This window comes from Nomascus leucogenys, chromosome 21 (assembly GCF_006542625.1).
Source record: "Nomascus leucogenys isolate Asia chromosome 21, Asia_NLE_v1, whole genome shotgun sequence".
NCBI lineage: Eukaryota > Metazoa > Chordata > Mammalia > Primates > Hylobatidae > Nomascus > Nomascus leucogenys.
Window position 1 is genome coordinate 22,478,938 of NC_044401.1, and position 21,050 is coordinate 22,499,987.

The following is a 21,050-nucleotide window of genomic DNA, read 5'->3' on the forward strand; positions in this document are numbered from 1 at the left end:
TGCCAGTGCTGCTAGTCTGTAGCCCCTGCTTTGAGTGGCAAGAATGTAGAGTGAACAGGAACATTAGAATGTTACTTAAACCAGGGTGTCCCAAAGTCACTGTACGGAGTCTTCTAACTACATTATTTCAAAAGTTTTCTCCAGCCCTGATTTTGAGGCAGATGATTAATAAATAGGTTAAGTGGTTATTAGCAGGGTTTTGTGAGTCCACACGTTCAAATTTCCAAAAACATGTTGTATCCTATACCCTCAAGGTCATACCCCAACCAGTAATTAATTTTGCACAATTCTAAGGATGTGTCACTTCCATAGTAGAATGGTGACCTTATTCTGAGCTTGGAAAGTACTTAAAACTAAGTAAATGTGCTCTGATGAATAAAAGAATGATGAATTTGATTTCAGTATACTACCATTAATGAAAATGCAGGATGCAAGAAAACATGGCTCTAAAGTAATTTTTCCAGGGATTTCTGTTAAAAAAAATCATGTGTCTCTGGACGGGGCAGGAAAGTCCCCTAAGGCCACAATTTGCAGTCTTCTTTTTCACTGTAGGGCTTTACATTATATTCCTAGCCCTGGAATTTCACCTCCCAACCACCTACACAAACTATAAGAATTTCTTAAAAGCTTTGAGGGTCCTCATTTATTGCTTGGTCATATTTTGCTCTGCTCCTCAACTGATCTAATAGATTTGGGCTTTCAATCAGTTCAAAACTCTCTGATGTCTCTCTTAGAGCAGTATGCTGATACCTGAATACACAGCCCTTCCTTACACTTGAAAGCATTCTTAATGTTTCTCTCCCAGAGTAAATAAAACTACAACTAAGGGGGAACCAGTTTCTTGTCTTTCCTGATTCTAAAAGTCCCCTTTCCAAAGAGTTTACTGTTTTAGTTTGCTTAAAAGTTACAAATAACACTTCATCTGATATTTGAAAGTTCTGTTTTCAAATACTTATTATGCCAATTTATTCTGAATAAGCCTGGATTATTCTGGCCCTTAGGAAATATCCTCTCCAATCTGATTTTTTTCCCATACCTTTTCTGCTATTTTTAAAAGAAAGAAATGAGTTAGCTTAAGGGTGAACAATCGGATGAGCATATACCAAACCTTAAAATTCCCGTGTTGAAACTGTCCTGCTCTCCACAGCAAATGAAAATGTGACAACACATTTACCACTATCAATCAGATGATTTCCTAGAGCTAAGTTATAAATACGAGGTGAAGCTTAATTTGGGGCAACTTATAATTTATTATTACGAATAAACCAATACATATGGTAGATTTTTTTATAAAATCAAACAATCCTAGATTTATTTCCTAAAACCGGTGCATTGATCCTTAAGGCAAAGTGAATTTCAAAATCATTTCTTGCTAAATTTAACTCTGAATGTTTTCACCTTCTAGGGTAACATTGTTGATTTCTTCAATAAAGAATTTCTCACTGACTACTCTGTGCCGGACACTGTTTTAGGCTTTGGAGATACAGCAGTGAAGAAGAAAAACAGTTTACAGTTCATCAAGAAAGGCAGAAATTAACAAGTAGTTCACAAGTAATCATCAAGTTCCAATTGTAGGGCGACTAGGGACTGATCCAGATACGGAAGGACAGGAAGTATCTCTAAAGGATGAAGAGGAGTTAATCAGATAAAACAGGGTAGAAAGAAAGAATATTCCAGGCAGAGGAAGAAGCATTTGCAAAGATTCTGAGGTGAGAATGAAAATGGTACACTCAAAGAACCGAGACTGCAGATAGCAGGGGCGATGATGAAAATAATAATAGCGCAGGCCAGGCACGGAGGCTCACGCCTGTAATCCTAGCACTTTGAGAGGCCAAGGCGGGCAGATCACCTGAGGTCAGGAGTTCGAGACCAGCCTGACCAACATGGCAAAACCCCGTCTCTATGAAAAACACAAAAAATTAGCCGGGCATGGTGGCGGGTGCCTGTAATCCCAGCTACTTGGGAGGCTGAGGCAGGAGAATCGCTTGAACCTGGAGGCGGAGGTTGCAGTGAGCTGAGATCTCACCACTGCACTCCAGCATAGGAGACACAGCGAGACTCTGTCTCAAAAAAATAAATAAATACAAATAAGAAAAGAAAATAATAGCTAATCTTTTTTGCACGCTTACTACATTCCAGATTTCACAGGCACAAACTCATATAATCCCCACAATAGCACTGAGATGGAGATGCGCACTACTATTCTGACTCTATAGAAAAGGAGACTGAGACCTAGAGAAGTTAAATGACTTACCTAAGGTCTTAAGCTAAAAGGTATCAAGGCTGGTTTGGTCTTAGGCAGTTTGCTGCCGGGATCCTTATTCCCAACCTGTAAGCTATTACAGCTTCCCAAGAGTGAGATCAACTTGATGCTTTCCTCATGTTCAAAATTCATTCTGTTAATTTTCAATTTGCACAGAATGGCATCATGAAATATTAGGTGCGTCTAACAATAGCTTCAGTCTCATTCCCAGAATCTTGATAAATGTATGTATGCTCCTAGTTGTGATCTATTTCATTAGGAAATATTATGCATATTTATCACAAAAACATTAACAGAGGTCCAAATGTTAAGTTAATAGATGCCCATGAGCTCATTACCAAAAATAACCATCTCTTCTGAAAGATATTTTTAAACTAGATTTATGGTCCCTTCCCTACCCCCATTCCTCTCCTCCCAGTATCATGGATTTGATACATAGTCAGTCCCCTTTTGATATATAAACACATACAAACACATACCCACGCACACATATTCGTAAACATTATAGGGTATATGATATTGTTTTAAGTGGTTAACATTTGAATAGCAAATACATAATATTCTGAAATTTGTGTTTATCACTCTATATTTTTAATTTTTAGGTATATCCATATGGTGCCTAAAGATCTGGTTCATTCTTTTTAAATGATCTATTCTATCAAACAAATACATCACAAATTTATACATTCCTTGTAGTAGAAATTAGGTTGTTTTCAGAGACTTGATTATCTAAATGTCATTTTGGAGCCAAATCACTTTTTGCCAATCTGGTAAAAACAGTTTACTAAGCTAGTGAATCATATAAATTGCTAGAAATACTTTAGAATTGTCATTTCATTTTTAAATAGAATTTTTTTCTAAAACACATACATGTTTTTGGTAGTTCAAGTCATGTAACATAAACCTTTGGTAGTTCAAGTCATCTGAGGATACCTAGATATTTAAAACACTATGAATCTCTGAAAAAGGAAACAAAACAGAAAAAGATTTCCAGTTTATGTGAATCTGTAATAGCGCTGTTGAAAACAAAACATATTGAAGAGAAAGTAGATGCAGAAAATAGTCTTCTTACAACCAATTTCTCTTCGTGATAACCATACTGACGAGGCTGAAAAAATGAGTGCATTGAAGAAAGTAGATAAACAAACAAGGTTTCTCTGGAATGCTTTGTTCTGTGTTCTGGCCAGAAAATAATCCAAGGCACAACCTTACAGGAAGGTTACCACATTGTTTTTAGAATCAAGGGACTGTGAAGTGCCTACTACGTACCAGAGACAATGTCTGATAAAGGGGACTATTAAACAGAGTATGAACAAGCCTGGTCTTTAATCTTGAAGTGGTTAGACTTATAAATGATGTGACTATAAACAATGATCTACTTACATGAATGGCAAATGTTACCTCAAAGACACTGTAACAAGGTTTATTATCAAGTGTAAACTGAAATCTAGTTTACAAATATGTGAAGACTCAAATATCCTAATTATCCTGATGTGATTATATGAATGTATCAAACTATAACATGTGCCCCCAAAATATGTACATATAATATGTAACAATAAGGAAATTAAAATAAAATAAATAATATTGCATAATTTTTAAAAATTAAAAAAATAATTTTGTTTTCACTGACAAAAATGTGAAGACTCATGTATGGAATTCTTATACTGTTAACATTATTTTCTATAAAGAAGAATCTGAGAAAACATTAAAAGGTAGATCTTTCAAAAGATGGATAACTATTTACTGATGACATTATTCACATTATAAAACAACCCAGTCTAGAAAATACAATACAAAATTCGAAGGGCATTTCTATTCTGGGGCAGAGGGGAGAAGAAAAGTATCTTCTACAGAAGTGTACGCAATCCCCAAGAAGGTAAATTAAAAAAAAAAAAATCTGGGCTCCCAATGAAAAACGTCACCCCAGTACACTGAGGGTTACAATGGAGTCTGGCCTCACTTTCACAAACTACTGGAACAATATTTTAGTACATTCCATAGCCAAGCTAAGGAGTTATCAGTTCTAGATCTCTGAAGCTTAAGAAATCCTTCTGGGCTTAGGAAAACGCTTCCAAGCTTCAGGAGGCACCCCTGAAATCTACTGAAATTCAAATCAGTAGTATAATAGTTTAGTGAGAAAACTGACCAAGCAGATGGAGCAGCCCTATCATTTGTTCATCTATCCATATATCCATGTATCCATCCATCTCAGCCCATCTCATCCATCTATCCAACCATCCATCTATCCTATCTCATCCATCTATCCATCCAACCATCCATCACAGATAATTATACCCATCTATCACGTGCCATGAAATCTCAGGGTGTAAGGACTATCTGAGCCAAGAGAGTACGGATGTACTAAAGGCAAGCCCATGTAGTCACACATTTAAACACAGACAATAAAACGTAACATACACATAACCCCTTGCCCCATCCCTGACCTCTGAACTACAAAGTGTACTGTTTTATATTTTTTCAATTATATAAAATGTGCATTATATAGAATATATAATTAGCCTAAAACTCCCTCCTCCAAGGGCAAAATGCTTCCCAGTATAAACAACAGGAGCTAGAAGCTGAAAGAGGCTTAACAAGAGAATTAAGAATGTCAAATAGACCAGAAACCAAAACTAGGATTACCTAAACTTCTGAAAGTTGGTGATATTTAAAAATGTCTTGAAGACTTTCCCATGGTTGCTAGCAATATTCCACTGCTTCTGAACAGAAAAGAAAGGGACAGTTGAAGAACGTACATCCACTCTAGGCTGAGGACATTAAAGACCAAAGGACAGTCTGTGCTAAGAGGATTTAAAAGAAATGCCACCAGCAGAGTCCCCAGGTCCCAAAGCAAGAACACAGGAACTGGTCTGAGCCTAGAGAGTCACTCTGGGGACTTCACAACAGTACTGTCCTTGTGATTCCCCTAACACCAGAAACGCAGCCCAAAATAAAAAACAGATGAGTTCACAGGTGCAGTGGCTCACGCCTGTAATCCTAGGACTTTGGGAGGCCAAGGCCGGGGTGGATCACCTGAGGTCAGGAGTTGGAGACCAACCTGACCAACATGGTGAAACCCCATCTCTACTAAAAATACAAAAATTAGCTAGGCTCGGTGGCGGGTGCCTGTAATCCCAGCTACTCAGGAGGCTGAGGCAGGATAATTGCTTGTACCCCAGAGGCAGAGGTTGCAGTGAGCTAAGATCACACCACTGCACCCCAGCCTGGGCGACAGAGCAAGACTCCAACTCAAAAAAATAAAAAATAAATAAAATTAAAAAAAAAAAACAAAGTTGTAAGGCAGTTTAAAGACAATCTTTCAATGAGTAAGGAACATCCGATGTCTAGTATGCTCTGCATAGTTCCCTATTACTAACCAAAGTCTAATTGTTGGGCTGCTTTTTAAACTGAGGGCTTTTCTATTTTATCAAGGAAGAAGGAATCTTTGATATGCCAAAGTTCAGCATAATGAAGCCTTTATTTACAACATGCCACACTATTTGGAAAATCAGGTTTTAATTTAAAAAATAAAGTGAGCTCATTTTTTTTTTTCCTATCAAAGATGTTTTTGGGGCCAGAGGAACTGGGAAAAACTGGACACCAGAGGTGTGGCCCCAATCTGGGTCTGGGAGGATGAATAAGAACACTTCAGCAGAGACCTGGGCAAGGTGCAGAAGGGCAGGTCTGCAAGCCTCAACCTGGAGCATGTCAGGAAGCAAACTAGCTCAATCTCAAAGTGTAGTAAAGAGCAGAGTCAAGAAATGAAGAAAAACCAATATAATGGTAATGAAACTTCTGTCTGCCCCCGGGGCACATCAGAGACAGGGAGTAACCAGAAGCAAGAGAGGCAGTTTGTGAGTCAGTTTAGAGAGCCACAGCTTGGACAGGGTGTAGCCACTACTCAGTTGGGCCATCTTCAAGACCAAGAACCAAGTGTACTCAGGGGATGCAGAGAAGAGGGATCAAAGCATCAGTACCATGGCAGAACCTCTGTATTAGTGCCTAAGACTGCTGAAACAAAGTGCCACACATGCTGGGTAGCTTAAAACAACAGATACTTACTGTCTCACAGTTCTGGAGGCTAGAAGTCTGAAATCAAGGTGTTAGCAGGGCCATGCTCCCTCTGAAAACTGTAGAGAGGAATCTTTCCTTGCCTCTTCCTAGCTTTGGCTCTGCCACCAATCTTGGGCATTCCTTGGCTTGTGGATGCATCACTCCAATTCTCTGTCTTCACGTGGTGTTCTCCTGTGTTTCTGTCTTCACCTGGACGCTAATTATAATTCATTAGGGACCCACCCTACTCCAGTGTGACCTCATCTTAACTAATTACATCTGCCATGACCCTATTTCCAAATAAGGTCACAATCTGAGGTACTGGGGATTAGGACTTCTAAATATCTCTTGGAGTGGTAGGGGGCAGGGGCACAACTGAACCAATTACACCCTCGTTGGGATGCCCAAGGCTCAGCCTCAGCCAGAGGGATCCTAATGTTCTAGGTCACTCAGAATACCAGGTGCTAATTAATGTGAAAGAGAAACAGGAAAGAATTAATCTATGGTGGCAAAAGTCAGAGTAGTGGTTACATGTGAGTAGTAATAGTGACTGGGTGGGAAGACATGGTACTCCAGTATTGTCCTATTTCTTCATTTGGAGGCAACTTGCCTGGGTGCATTCACTGTAAGGAAATTTATTGAACTATACTTATATGCTTTGTGCACTCCTCTGTATGTCTGATATATTTCCATAAAAACTTTACAAAACATTAGAGAAGATGGAGCTATCCAAGAAATAGGGGTCTTGGAAGCCCAGCTAGGACCTCAGGGAGGGGCATTATCTGGGAGGAGTTACACAGCCAGGAGTTGGCAGCTCAGCCCTGCGGGTTCAGACACTGGAGTTGTCTGTTCACCTGAGAAGCAGAATTCTTAAGAGGCTGCTTTATAACTGGAAATGCTGAAGTAATTCATTTAAATTAAGAAAAAAACTGGGCCAGGCACAGTGGCTCACGCCTGTAATCCTAGCACTTTGCGAGGCCGAGGTGGATGGATCGCTCTGAGCTCAGGAGTTGGAGAACAGCCTGGGCAACATGGCAAAACCCCATCTCCACGAAAAATAAAAATAAAAAAGTAAAAAGAGCCAGGCATAGTGGCTCACATCTGTGTTCCTAGCTACTCCAGAGGCTAACACTGGAGGACTGCTTGAGCTGGGAAGCAGAGGTTGCAGTGAGCCAAGATTAAGATTGCACCACGATACTCCAGCCTGGGTGACAGAGCAAGACCCTGTCTCAGAAAAAAAAAAAAAAGAGCCTGGCGTGGTGGCTCATGCCTGTAATCCCAGCACTTTGGGAGGCTGAGTCAGGCAGGTCACCTGAGGTCAGGAGTTTGAGACCAGCCTGACCGACATGGACAAACCCCGTCTCTACTAAAAATACAAAAAAATTAGGCGGGCATGGTGGCACATGCCTGTAATCCCAGCTACTCGGGAGGCTGAGGCAGGAGAATCGCTTAACCCAGGAGGCGGAGGTTACGGTGAGCCAAGATTGTGCCATTGCACTCTTGCCTGGGCAACAAGGGCAAAACTCCATCTCAAAAACAAAAAAAAAAAAAAAAGAAAGAAAAAGAAAAATATAAGGGCCAAGAAGTCTGTATATTTGAATCAGTAGATTGGCAACTTCTATAGGCGAATCCATGAGTGATAATTAAAAAGTTTAGTAAGCATGGACCCCTCAATAAGGGTATGCTCTCCCCTGCACAGTGCTAGAAATATGCTGATATTCTGCTTTGCTCTGTTTTCCTAGCCTCCTTGCAGACCTCTCCCCGACATTCCACTTTCAGGCTAATTAAAGTTCAAGTAAGTTATAGAGTTGTTTCTTTCACATCTAATTCTTCTCTGGGAATTTTAAACTCTTGTGGTTAGGGTGTTTTGGGTCCTAATGCTTAATTTCCAAGGAAGAGGAAACACCACAAAAAGATAGAGTTAAAATCCAGTAGGACAACACTCAAACTTAGAAAACATATTTTTGGAGTAAAAATGTAAAATTTTTTAGAGCTAAATATTAATATCAGATATTGCATAAGCTATGAATAACACATTGATATATCAAATCAAAGGAGTGGAGAGGGGAAGGAAGCCAAAACTTAACTGCAATGCCAACAAAGAAATACAAACCAAATATTGATGAAAATGTATATGTACATTATGATACACATAATTGTGGAAAATGAAGCCATGAATAGAAAGCACTTGGCTTTCTACTGTGTAAAATATATGAAGAAGGTACTGAAAGGTTCAAGGCCACACATTTGTAGTGATCCTCTTGACTCTTCTCATTGGATGTCTCCATCCCGTCAAAGCCCATCTCTACTATCAAACTTCATACAGAATCCTCCGCCTCAAAAGTCACAAATGACACTTCACATTTCTATCCTTCACTCGTTATTAAAAGTGAGAGTGCTAAATATCAATTATATATTACCTTAACTAATGTTTTCATCATATTCTGGTGAAAACAGCAATTGGAAGGAATGTATTACATGCCATATTGTAAGCCCCAAGTCCAAGTTTAGAAGCAACATGTAGAATTTACCTGTTATAAATTGTTCATATAGACCTACCTCCCTAAGTGCCTTATAGAGAGATATAAATATATAAGCCATAGGCCTCTAAGTCTGATCCAGCTGGCTCCTACAGCCTGTTCTGCCTCATCTCCTGAAATGCTTGACTCTTGACATTGTGCTCTAGTAACACCAAACTTTGTGCACTTCTCAATCCTTCTTGGCACTGTTTCATGTCTCAGCGCCTTTGGTCATACTGTTCCTGCTGCCCGGAATGTTCTCCCTCTCCTCTCACCCTGCCCCCCAGTTCCCCTCCCACAACATTCCCACTCCCCAATATAAATTGGAATAATCTGTTGGGATTCTGTTCTTCAAGGAGGACTTCCCTTTCTATCTCTACCCTGCATCTGGATGATGACACAGGAGTCCACGAAAGCATATGTAAAGCTGTTTCAAGATCAGAGATAACTACAGTGCTCCTATGTTTTGAACCATAAAAAAAAAAAACACATCTCAGATTAGAAAATGTTAAGTTTTTTCAAGGACATTTGGAGAGAACGGTTTTTGCTCCTTAAGCCTAGTTTATTCTGAAAAATTCATAGCTCTATTCAATCTACAGATTTTCTTTCCCTAACTCCACTTAAAAGCATATGTACATACATGCATGCTCACACACAAACACACACTGAATCCCTCTACTATATGCCCATGGATCCCTTTATAATAGCAGAGTACTTGGTACATGATAGATGCCAAGTATTTGTTGCTATTCACTGAAGAATGGTGAAAGAAATATAATAACATAGGTAGATTAACATAGTCCAAAGGGAAGCCAGGTGCTAAGAGGAAACAGACCTGAGAAAAAATTAGAGGTCTATAAGACCAATCAGAAAGGCTTTCTGGGGAAAGTCAATTTTTAACTAATTGAGGAAGAACAGAATTGTCATAATAGCTGTAAAAACAGAGTTATAATAGTAATAGTGGCAGATAATGCTGATTAAATATTTGATATTTGGCAGAAACTATGCTCAAATATTTGTATGTGTTTTTTTCATTATCACAATTACTGTGATGTGGATATTATTTCAAATTTATAGATAAGGAAAGTAAGGCTCAGAGAAGTTAGGTTATTTGTTCAGAGTCATGCAGTGATAAGTCATGAACACATGCTATAATCTGGCTTAGCTGGGAGAGTATGAAGGGGAAGGAGAATGGCACTGAGTGTCAAAGAACAGCCCAAGCTAAAGCACTACGAGACCTGCGTGGCTACAGGGTCAAACAGGACAATAAAAAGAAGGTTAGCAACATGAGATGGCAGAAAACCTCAAAAATCAGTGGGAGAAATTCTCTGGATTTTTGAGCAGAAAAAAAATAATGAAAATCATGCTTGAGGAAGGTTATTATGAAAGGTATATGTCCAGGAATATTGATGGTCATAATTAGAGAGCTTGAATATAAGATTTTTCTAAGAATATGATTTATTCTATGACTAAAGCAGAAGAGCCATACACATCAAATTTGTAAAAAAAAAAAAAAAAGTTTTTTGCAATAAGAGAGCCAGATTTGTCCTCTAAAAAATTCAGTGTCCGCAAAATATTTATAGTTACTTGATGATCAGAAAACACATATCTCCTTACATCCTGTTTATCAAAAAATCCAATTATTTATCATTTAATTGTAGTATATCTGGGATAAAACAAGAATAATTAGCTAAATCGCTTCGACATCTACCTGAAATATTGGCTTTAAATATTAAAAATATTTTGACAGCAATGTCCTTTATCTCACAAGATCACTTACAACAGAAAGCTCCTTTAACTATCACAATCTATCAATTAAATAAGATTATAAATTACATTTAATTGCTGTTCTAAAATGTAGTTGAAAAATCCATTTGTACCCTACTTGAATGCCTGGATTATCTATCACCTCACTGCTCTCATCTAAATGCAACTGGATAACCCATCTTACAGTTTTTAAAATGCAATGAGTTATCCACAAAAAAGAGGGAATTAAAAAACTAAAATCTACAATCTCCTTTTATTCTTTGGCCCTATGCTAACCATAGAAAATGTACACATTCCCTGTATCTGCTTCCTCCACCCCTTAATACATTAAGGACTCTTACATATTAGAGTTGCAAAAGATTTTAATAAAAGCATTTGAGACTTCCTTTTAGGTTTCCTGCCTAAATATTTGCAATGGAATATTTCCTAAGCTGAAAACCCCACTAAGAGGTCAGAAGCAACAGGCTGATACCTCTTAAGGCTAAAATCTGATGGTATGGGAAAGGGGATTTCATAGAATCAGCTCAAAGACAAGAGGTCTGTGTTTATATGGCATTTTGCATGGGTTTTTTTGGTTTTTTTGTTTTGTTTTGTTTTCTGTCTCAATTTCCTTCAAGTCAAGTCTGCTGCTAGTTATTTCTTGTCTTCTGCTAGCTTTAGGCTTAGTTAGCTCTTGTTCCTCTAGTTCCTCTAGATGTGATGTTAGGTTGTTAATTTGGGATCTTTTTGAACTTTCAATGTAGGCATTTAGCACCATAAACTTCCCTCTTAGCAGTGCTTTAGCTGTGTCCCAGAGATCTGGTATACTGTATCTTTGTTCTCATTAGTTTCAGAAAACGTTTTGATTTCTGCCTTAATTTCACTGTTTTCCAAAAAGTCATTCAGGAGCAAGTTCTTTAATTTTCATATAATTGTATGGTTTTCAGTTATTTTCTTAGTATTGATTTCTATTTTTATTGCATTGTGGTCTGAGAGTGTGGTTGGTATGATTTTGGTTTTTTTGAATTTGCTGAGGATTGTTTTATACCCATTTGTGTGGTTGATTTTAGAGTATGTGCCATTTGCTGACGAGAAGAATGTATATTCTGTCATTTTGTGGTGGGGAGTTCTGTAGATGTCTATTAGGTACGCTCTGTCAAGTTCAGGTCCTGAATATCTTTGTTAGTTTTTGGCCTTGATTATCTGTCTAATAGTGCCAGTGGGGTGTTAAAGTCTCCCACTGTTATTGTGTGGAAATCTAAGTCTCTTCATAGGTCTTACCCTGTGAATCTGGGTGCTCCTGTGTTGGCTGCATACATATTTTGGATAGTTAGGTCTTCCTGTTGAATTGAACCCTTTACCATTATATAATGCCAATCTGTATTAGTTCATTCTCACACTGCTATAAAGAAATACCTGAGTTTGGGCACAGTGGTGTATGCCTGTAATCCCGACACTTTGGGAGGCTGAGGCAGGAGGATTGCTTGAGCCCAGAAGTTAAGACTAGCCTGGGCAACTCAGTGAGACCCATCTCTACAAATAATTTTTTAAAAAATTAGCCAGGTGTGGCGGTGTGTATCTGCAGTCCCAGCTACCTAGGAGGCTGAGACGGTAAGATTGCTTGTGCCCATGAGGTTGAGGCTGCAGTCAACAATGATTGTGCCACTGCACTCCAGCTTGTTCAACAGAGTGAGACCCTGTCTAAAAAAAAAAAAAAGAAAGAAAGAAAGAAAGAAATACCTGAGACTAGGTAATATACAAAGAAAAGAGGTTTAATTGGCTCACGCTTCTTCAGGCTGTACGGAAAGCACTGCTGGGAGGCCTCAGGAAACTCACAGAAGTCTCCTGGCAAAAGGTGAAGGGGAAGCAGGCACATCTTACATAATTGGAGTAGGAGGAAAGGCAGGCGGGGAGGGGGTGTGGGGAGCTAAATAACCAGATCTTGTGAGAACTCACTCAATATCACAAGAACAGCACTACCCAGGGGGATGGTGTTAAAAGATTAGAAACTGCTCCCCATGGTCCAATCACCTCCCATCAGGCCCCACCTCCAACACTGAGGATTACAACTGAATATGAGATTTGGGTGGGGACACAGATCCAAGCCATATCACTATCTTTGCCTTTTTTGGTTTTTGTTGGTTTAAAGTCTGTTTTGTCTAAAATTAGAATAGCAACCCCTGCTTTTTCTGTTTTCCATTTGCTTGCCAGACTTTTCTCCACCCCTTTACTTTCAGCCTTTGGATATCACTGAATGTGAGATAGGTCTCCTGAGGTTTCAGGTTTTATGCCACTGTGTTAATCAGAAAAGCCAAAAGTTAGTTGTTTTGTATGTTAGTTAAGTATGTAAGTTAACAATGGGCCAAAGAATCTCAAAAATAATTTTCTCTCTAAAAATTGTGCCAAGCCTCCCTAGATACTAATAGAGTGGTGATGTTGAGACATCCTGAAATCAACGGACAAGAGGATAAAAGGAATACTGTATAGGTTTCTCTGAGCTCTGCCTGTCTTTGTGATATTCCTGTGCTCTGCCCTAGGGAAAAGAGAGGGGAAATCAGTTATGGCCAATTAGTAGGAAGAAAAAAAGACAACTAAGAGTAGAAATTTGTGTGTTTGTGTGAGAGAGAGAGAGAAAGAGAGACAGGAAAGGGCTGTGTGTGGTGGCTCACACCTGTAATCCCAACACTTTAGAAGGCCGATGTGGGCGGATCACCTGAGTTCAGGAGTTCAAGACCAGCCTGGCCAACATGGCGAAACCCCATCTCTACTAAAAAAATACAACAATAGCCAGGTGTGGTGGCATGTGCCTGTAATCCCAGCTACTTGGGAGGCCAAGACAGGATAATCACTTAAATTCAGGAGGCAGAGGTTTCAGTGAGTGGAGATCGAGCCACTGCACTCCAGCCTGGGTGACAGAGCAAGACTCCATTTCAAAAAGAAAGAAAAAGAAGAGACAGGAAAGCCCGTCACGACTGGGTGAAGACTGAATTAGGCTCTCATCAAAAATCTCCAGGCATGCCATTCTAACTAGAATACAATTCAAACTCCTCAAAATCTGCCTTCCTATCTTACTGACTACATCTCCTCCCACTCCCTCTTTTGCACTCTTCTTTAACTACATGTGGTCTTAACCACTCTCTTCTCACAGTGCACCTTCTGTTTCTCAAACAACCCAAATTCACTCATGCCTCAGGGCCTTTGCAGGTGCTGGTACCTCTATGTGCCATGCCCTTAACCTTCTGTTCTTCATTTGCCTGGCTGCTTCTCATCATTCACATCTCAGCTCAAATATCCCCTCCTCAGCTCAAATTTCCCCTCCTCAGCTACTGCTCTAAAGTAGCTTCCTCTATACCCCTCTCAATCACACCTCCATAATGTATCGTCTTTGTAACACTCATTCTATCTGAAATACACTTTTTCATGTATTTGTATCTTGTTTATTGACTCTGTCCCCCATAAAACATAAGCTCTGTAAGAGCAGGGGCTTTGCTGTGTCCAACACGGCATGCTCCCACCCCCACCCACAAGAACATCTCTTGTTACATGGTGGACACTCAGTGAATGTTGGTTGACCATTAGGGAAGTCCCACCTCATGCATGACCACATGGAATATCACCCAAAGTCCACTGAAAAAAAACACTTTCTGCTCCCTTGTTGCCCCCATCTTTCAGCATAGTGACTCTGACCCACAGCCATAACAACTCCAGGCCTGCTTCCACAACCTGTGGAAGGTGAGAATAACCCTGCCACCTCTGAAGGAATCTCCAGCTTCCTTGCCATCTCCTCATCTGGGGGCCTTGTTCTCATCATGTCCTAAAGATCTTTCCATTCCCAACCAAATAAAAAGTAAATCAATGCTTAAACCACCTTTCAAAGCCCAGCACTAAATACATTGCAAAGTATGCAATGATGCTATCTATATACTTTGTCTTAGGCTAAACGTATAAGGGGAAAGAGAGAATGCGGGAGAAGATAACTTTTCACTCAGCTTTTCAATGTTTTTAAGAAAATCTCCTAAGGGCTAGGTGCTTTCCTTTCCCTCTATCTCAAAGGTCCAGGAAGAGGAAATCCCCCGGTCAGATACAAAATTTTGTGGCAGTAAAAAGGTAAATTGGACAATCCCCCTAGATGACCAAAAGCTCTCCAAGAAAAAGAAACATGGGCACAAGGAAGAAAACCAGGTCTTACTGATCCTGTTATCTTTTACTTTCATAACCTCACTGCCAGAATCTCAGCACTTCTTAGCCTGATTATATGACAGTCAAGTTCCTGACTAAGTCAAGTTCCTGCAGCTGATTCAGTGCTGAGGTGTCACCATCAGGGGAAATAACTCCAGCTACCCCACAATGGTGAGGGGATCATGTTTCCGATACCCTGATATGGAATTGTAAATTTCCTACCAAAACACTATAATGTCCAATGTATACATTCTATTCCATGCATCAAGCTCACTCCAAACCAAAATCCATTTTAACCCCTAAGGGTTAAATTGGAAACTGTGATGTGTGATGTGTGCTATTATCCATCACAGTTGGGACAGAGAGGAGAGAATGTTTCATTTTAACTGTGAGGGTGGGGATGTAACCCTGGGAAAGCTTCTTCCAGGTAACATATAGTTTGAGTAGGAGCTTCAGTGAAAATGTATTCAGAAAGGAAAGAACTTTTGGAATATGCCCATTGAAGACAGCATAAACTCCTAGATTTTGCCAGACCCTGCTCACCTAAGTGGCACGTCAGAGATGTGCAGAAGATAGAAGGTGCCTAGCTGGTGAAAGTCGAAAGCTGTCACAAGGAAGGCAAAGTACGCAGACCACCTATTCAAGAAGCCCAGCCTGGGCATAACTAGAAAGGCATATTCAGACCAAGGTATATATAAATGGAGGATATGCCAAGCAAAGGAGAAAGATATGCAAGGAAATGGAAGAATTTGTGCAGAACGTATACTACAGAGGATTCCTGGGATGGTGTAGGCAGAGGTAGAGTCAGACCTTTAAGTGAGCCACTGCAACTCAACCTAAGGCAATCTTGTTTTTTTTTAAGCTATAAAATGGGGCTAAAAATTCCTTTCTTGCAGGAGTTTTGTCAGGAAGATTAAATAAAATAGCATATGAAAACACCAAAAATCAGAATGAGTGCCAAATAGGAGTTCCATGCTTCCTTCACCTTCTCAATGAGCGTCACCTAAAACGCATGCTAAAGAGATCTCTGGTCGCCAATCCTGGATGGAAGCACAATTTCCATGGAAGCCATCTGGCAGTCTGCATGGTTAGCAGATGATGCTTATCAGGGAAATGTGGGAAACATGGCATTACTCACTTCTTCTCCCATAAGTTTCCACATGATGTGGAACACAGACATGTACCCAACAGAAGAAAACTGCTGTGAAATCCAGTCGTCTGCCACTGAATGAGAACACCTACGATTTACAATTTCACAGGAGACAGACTAATGTTTTTAAATGGTATGTCTCTTAATGGTATTATTCTGTCAATACTGTCTATTCTTGAGCCTCAAAGGTTTTTTATTATTATTATTTTTTTAGGGCATATGAACAAACTATCTCCAACAAATCTACTGAAATGTAGTCAAAACTGCAGTCCCATTTTACTGCACCATGTAAACAACATATGGTGCAATCTGGGACTGAGACATTGAGGAACTATAGCAAAAATACGATTCAAGGAAAGTGACATCACAGGGAATGAAGATCTCCCCTCCCAGTCTACATGACCACGAGAACAGCTTAGGAAACCAGACCAAGGCAACACTTTCTAGAAAAATTATCTTCTTATAAGCAAAGTTGCCATTATCCAAAGACCCTCTGTGGAATTTGGCCTTACTCAGAGACAATAAACTAAATAACAGTCTAAGGGCATCTTTTTTCGCAGATTTTGGTATGAAAAGCGTTCTTAGTGAAACAACTTGCAAATGTCAAATCGGCATGCTTTCAAACGGAAAATAACCTGGCAGCCTGAGCAGATCTTCCCAAATATTTAACATCTCCCTGTAAATAAAAAGACAGTTTTATGGTCTGCAGCTAGGTGAGGAAGATTGAGGACCGGAAAGTCAAACATTAGGGCTAGCTTAAAAGAGGCGGCCGCTGGAGACCCGAAGAGTTACGAAGCTCAAAGGTCAGCGTGGACACGAGACCACAGACCACGAGGAGCTTTCAGCAGATCTACAGTTTCCTTAACTATCCACCTACTCGTAGCACCCAGCTGGTCCTCGTAAGGCAAATGGGACTTGCGAGTTTAGACTCGGTGTGATTTCTGATACACTAGCAGTCACCATGTTATTTTCATCCCTACCCCCACACACTGTTTTTAAACATTACCTTTCAACAGCAACCTCTTCTCCCCCGCCTGCTCCTCCCCACCGCCCCCGCCAACCCCCGCTACTGAAAAATCCTAAAAGAAGGTGCCTTGGGTTTGTTTTTGGTTTCTGGGCGTCGCTTTTTATAGGTTTTCTTTTAAGCCAAAATAACAGCACACAAGAAAGAGGCTTGAGATTGCCGGGATCTCCGGAGCCGGCGGCCGCAAAATGACAAGTTGCTTCTCCCTTATCTTGAAAATTAACAGCAGCCCAAACACTGCAATTTACTCACCGTCCTCCTTTCTCCTAAACTGCCTCGGTGCTTGTTTTGTTAGGTCTAGTTCTATTGTGGAGGGAAAAAGGGTTTCTCGAAAAACTTTATACAGTAAGAGACCAGAACCTTCCAGACCCCTCAACCCTCCTCGCGTACAGCCCCTTTTACAAGAAAACAATAGTGAACGAGGAGCTAGATACTCCTCTTGGCTTCCCAATTGCACAACCTCGCCGGCGATTCGACAAAAGAGGGTCCCAGAGCAGATTATCTCGGCCCCCACGGCTCCTGGGCTTACCCGCTAGGCTGCGCGCCCCTCCCGCCCTTCACTGGGGCTCCAGGATCCCCGGGTGCCCTCTCGGCGGTGGCTGCGGCGCACGCCGGCTGGCTCGCGGGTCCCAGCGCCCATGGCCCCTTTACGCCTCCGAACGCCACCTCCTTGGTGCTGGCAGGATATGTGGAGGGAGAAACAGCGCTACGTGTCCCCACCCCCAACCCTGAGCCTCAGAGGCTGCAAAGCCGGTGGGTCCGGGCAGCACAGACCCCAGGCCGCCGGGACCCCGGCCCAGGACCGGTCTTCCCGCACCCCAATCTCCCTCACCCGGGCAATGCAAACCCGCAGCGAAGCCGGCCGGCTAGTGACCCGCCGAGGCCCAGGAGCGACGCCCGCAGAGGCGCACCGGGCTCCGCGACCTGGGGGGCCGCTGCTCCAGCCGGCTGCTGCCTCTCTCGCGGCGCCTGCCGCATCGGGCCGCAGAAGCCCGAGGCCGGCAGAAACCAAAGGAAGGTGGCGCGGGCCAGGGGCGGTGGGGGCACGATTCCTTCCCCCAGAATCTGGCAGGGGGAGCAGAGGAAGGAGCAGCGCTGCCCGGAGTCTCAGACTCCCGCCAGCCCCGATCCCGGGCGACTGCGCCGAGCGCCTCCAGAGTCGCGGGAAGCTCCTCCTGCTCCGCGGCTGGCGCCAGTTGCACGGTGGCCGCGGCCGCCCCCAAATTCGGGGAGGAAGGTGCAAAGTGGTGGGAGGCTGCGGGCCTCCCCGGGGGGTGAGGCGTGGGGGGCGAGGCGGGAGTACAGCCGAACCCCTACCTTTCCGGCTGGGCGGACACCAGCCGCGCGCCCTCGCCGGGCGCCGGGACCGGAAAATCACCGCGAAGGGAGGGACGAGGAAAGGCGGCGGGTGGCTTCAGGACAAGGTAGGAGGATCGATCTCCACAGCCAAGAAGACACTCCCATCCCGCCCTGGTTTGTTTGGAAAACTGCAGGAGCTAAAGTGAGGGGTGGCCGGGTACTCCCCTTCCCCGCCCGGCTGGCAGGCGGCAGAAGTAAACACTGAGGCTTGTGGCACCGCGGACTGACTGTGACACAAGGCTCAGCAGAAGGTTTGGTCCCTGTCAGAAGGGGAGGAGTGTTCAGAGAGCTCCTGAATTCCGGGGCCCTGCCCTTCAAGGGCAAATGTGTTGGTACTTTTTATCTTTTGAAGGAGATAATTACTTTAGGGCAAACGAAGGTGGAACGTGCTTTTTGAGTTTTCTTTTCTCTCAATAGGAAAAACCCTACGTTATTAATGTCCTCTTACTTGGATGGCTCTGAATACTTTTTAAAATGTGTTTGTCAAATAATTCCTTGTCTAGAAACATTCAAGTCATAGCTCCAACCTTTGGGCCCTGAGCAGTGTAATCACGTGCGATCAATTGACCCCAGAGAGCAGACCCACGGACTTGGATGTAATTCAAAGTTGGCAATGGGTCACGAACTGGAACAAAGTCCTTCATCTGTGATGGGCTTTCTGGTCTGGTATTTGTCTGTCTTTTTTTTTTTTTTTTTTTTTTTTTTTGAGACAGAATCTCGCTTTGTCGCCCAGGCTGGGGTACAGGGGCATGATCTTGGCTCACTGCCATCTCCGCCTCCCGGGCTCAAGCGACTCTCCTGCCTCAGCCTCCGGAGTAGCTGGGATTACAGGCTGGGATTACCACGCCCAGCTAATTTTTGTATTTTTAGTAGAGATGAGGTTTCATTATGTTGGCCAGGCTGGTTTCGAACTCCTGACCTCAAATGATCCTCTCGCCTCCACCTCCCAAAGTGCTCTGGTATTTGTCTTAATTGTAATAACAGCCCTAGGAGGTACCATTTGTTGTTTTCCCAACCTTACTTAAAAAAAAAAAAAAAATGGCCGGGCGCGGTGGCTCACACCTGTAATCCCAGCACTTTGGAAGGTCGAGGCGGGTGGATCACGAGGTCAGGAGTTCCAGATCAGCCTGACCAACATGGTGAAACCCCGTCTCTCCTAAAAATACAAAAATTAGCCGGGCGTGGTGGTGCGCGCCTGTAATCTCAGCTACTCAGGAAGCTGGGGCAGAAGAATCGCTTGAACCCGGGAGGTGGAGGTTGCAGTGAGCTGAGATGGCACCACTGCACTCTAGCTTGGGCGACACAGCGAGCCTCCGTCTCAAAAACAAAACAAAACAAAAAAAACTCAATGGGTTCAGTTAATTCATATTCTTTGCCCTTTCTACAGATTGCCTTTGACATAACCCACACAGATTTTGTAATTTTAAACGTGGCTCTTGAGACATCAGGGTAGTGAAAGAGTTTTAGGGAATTTGTCTATCTGAACTAATTGGTATTGAGGTTTACTTTGCTCTTTTAATTTCTCCTAGGTTCTTCACTGACCTCTTGTTCATGATCTTAAAAACTAAAACTGTATTTCACCTCATCCACTCTGGCCTTCTGGACTTCTTGAATCTGCAAAGCAGTGTGCTAAGGAGAGAGGCTATCTGCTGTTCTGAGGTGACGTTTGTGTTTCATATTTGGTAGTGGCCAGTAGTGACTACTGTTGACCCCAACCTAGTTCAAAAGCTGCCTCTTCTGCTGACCTGCTGTGTGACTTTGGGCAAGTGCTGTCACCACAGTGGTCTTCATTTTTTGTCAGGTGTAAAGTGAGATAATGCAGCTATTCTTGAAGGGTGATTAAGATTAAAACAGTCTCTGTTGTAAAGAAGGCTTGGCACAGTGCTTACCCCCAAAACCATCAATTCAGGAAGTAAAATGTTGACTTTAAAAATAACACCAAAAATATTAATTACCAGTCATTGCCCACCATGAGTCAGCCACCCACCATGCATTGTATCTGTTCCTGTCACTCACCCTGCAAGCCAGTCATGGTAGAAAGGAAGGAACAGAGTCAGGTGGTCTAGGGCTGTACTGCCTACATTGGAGCTGTGACTCAAAGGAAAGCACCTGAGGCCAAAATCATTGTTCTTTCTGAGATATCATGGCTATGTAACTCTCTGTGATGGGAGGGGCTTTTGATCATTAATTTTTAAAAACTTTTTAAATTTTAACATTAATTTTTAAAAATTCAAGATATATTATTTTATGGGCACATGATTGCTATTATGTAAATATTTTATATTCCTGTGGAAACTGACAAAGGCTTAAGTAGGGTGATGGAATTAGAAGTTTTTAGTCCTCTCTGGGTTAGTGTTTTTGGTCACTGTTTTGGAGAAAATACTCTCCCAATATACGTATATTTAATTTGGCCTTTTGGTAGAAGATTTCTTCTAATAAGCTGGGAGGGGGAAAACCACAAAGGAGGAGAAGACTCTTGGGACATGCAAGGTCTTTCAAAGGCCCCTAAAATTATAATTTTCAGGCAGTGTGCATATAGGGCTGGCCCTGTTTTGCTAGGTTTGTTTTTTTATTATGGTGGTGCAGTCTCTTTAAAATAAATGCTATTGTTTCATAGACTGTCGCCTCTGCGCACCAGTGACAGGTAGAGGCCAGGTTCCCCACATTACTATGGAAGGCTATTCAGCACTAAATACGCACTCTAGAATAGACCAAAGTATTTCCTCCTCATCCCCATTGTAGGGCCTGCCTTCT

General features: G+C 42.0%; 1 protein-coding gene across 7 annotated transcripts in view; it reads right to left on the bottom strand.

The window, feature by feature from the left end:
• Positions 1 to 18,551, bottom strand: part of ST3GAL6 (ST3 beta-galactoside alpha-2,3-sialyltransferase 6) — a 70,286-nt gene extending 51,735 nt beyond the window's left edge. For 2 of the 7 annotated variants that reach the window (XM_004091729.3, XM_030802177.1), the window contains exon 1: positions 18,255 to 18,494. The gene's annotated coding sequence lies outside the window, so the exon portion shown is untranslated. Of the gene's footprint in view, positions 1 to 17,784; positions 17,868 to 18,254 lie in introns of those variants that run through there. The other 5 variants (XM_030802174.1, XM_003261719.2, XM_030802178.1 and 2 more) reach the window with 5 other exon arrangements.
• Between the last annotated feature and the right edge of the window lie 2,499 nt (positions 18,552 to 21,050).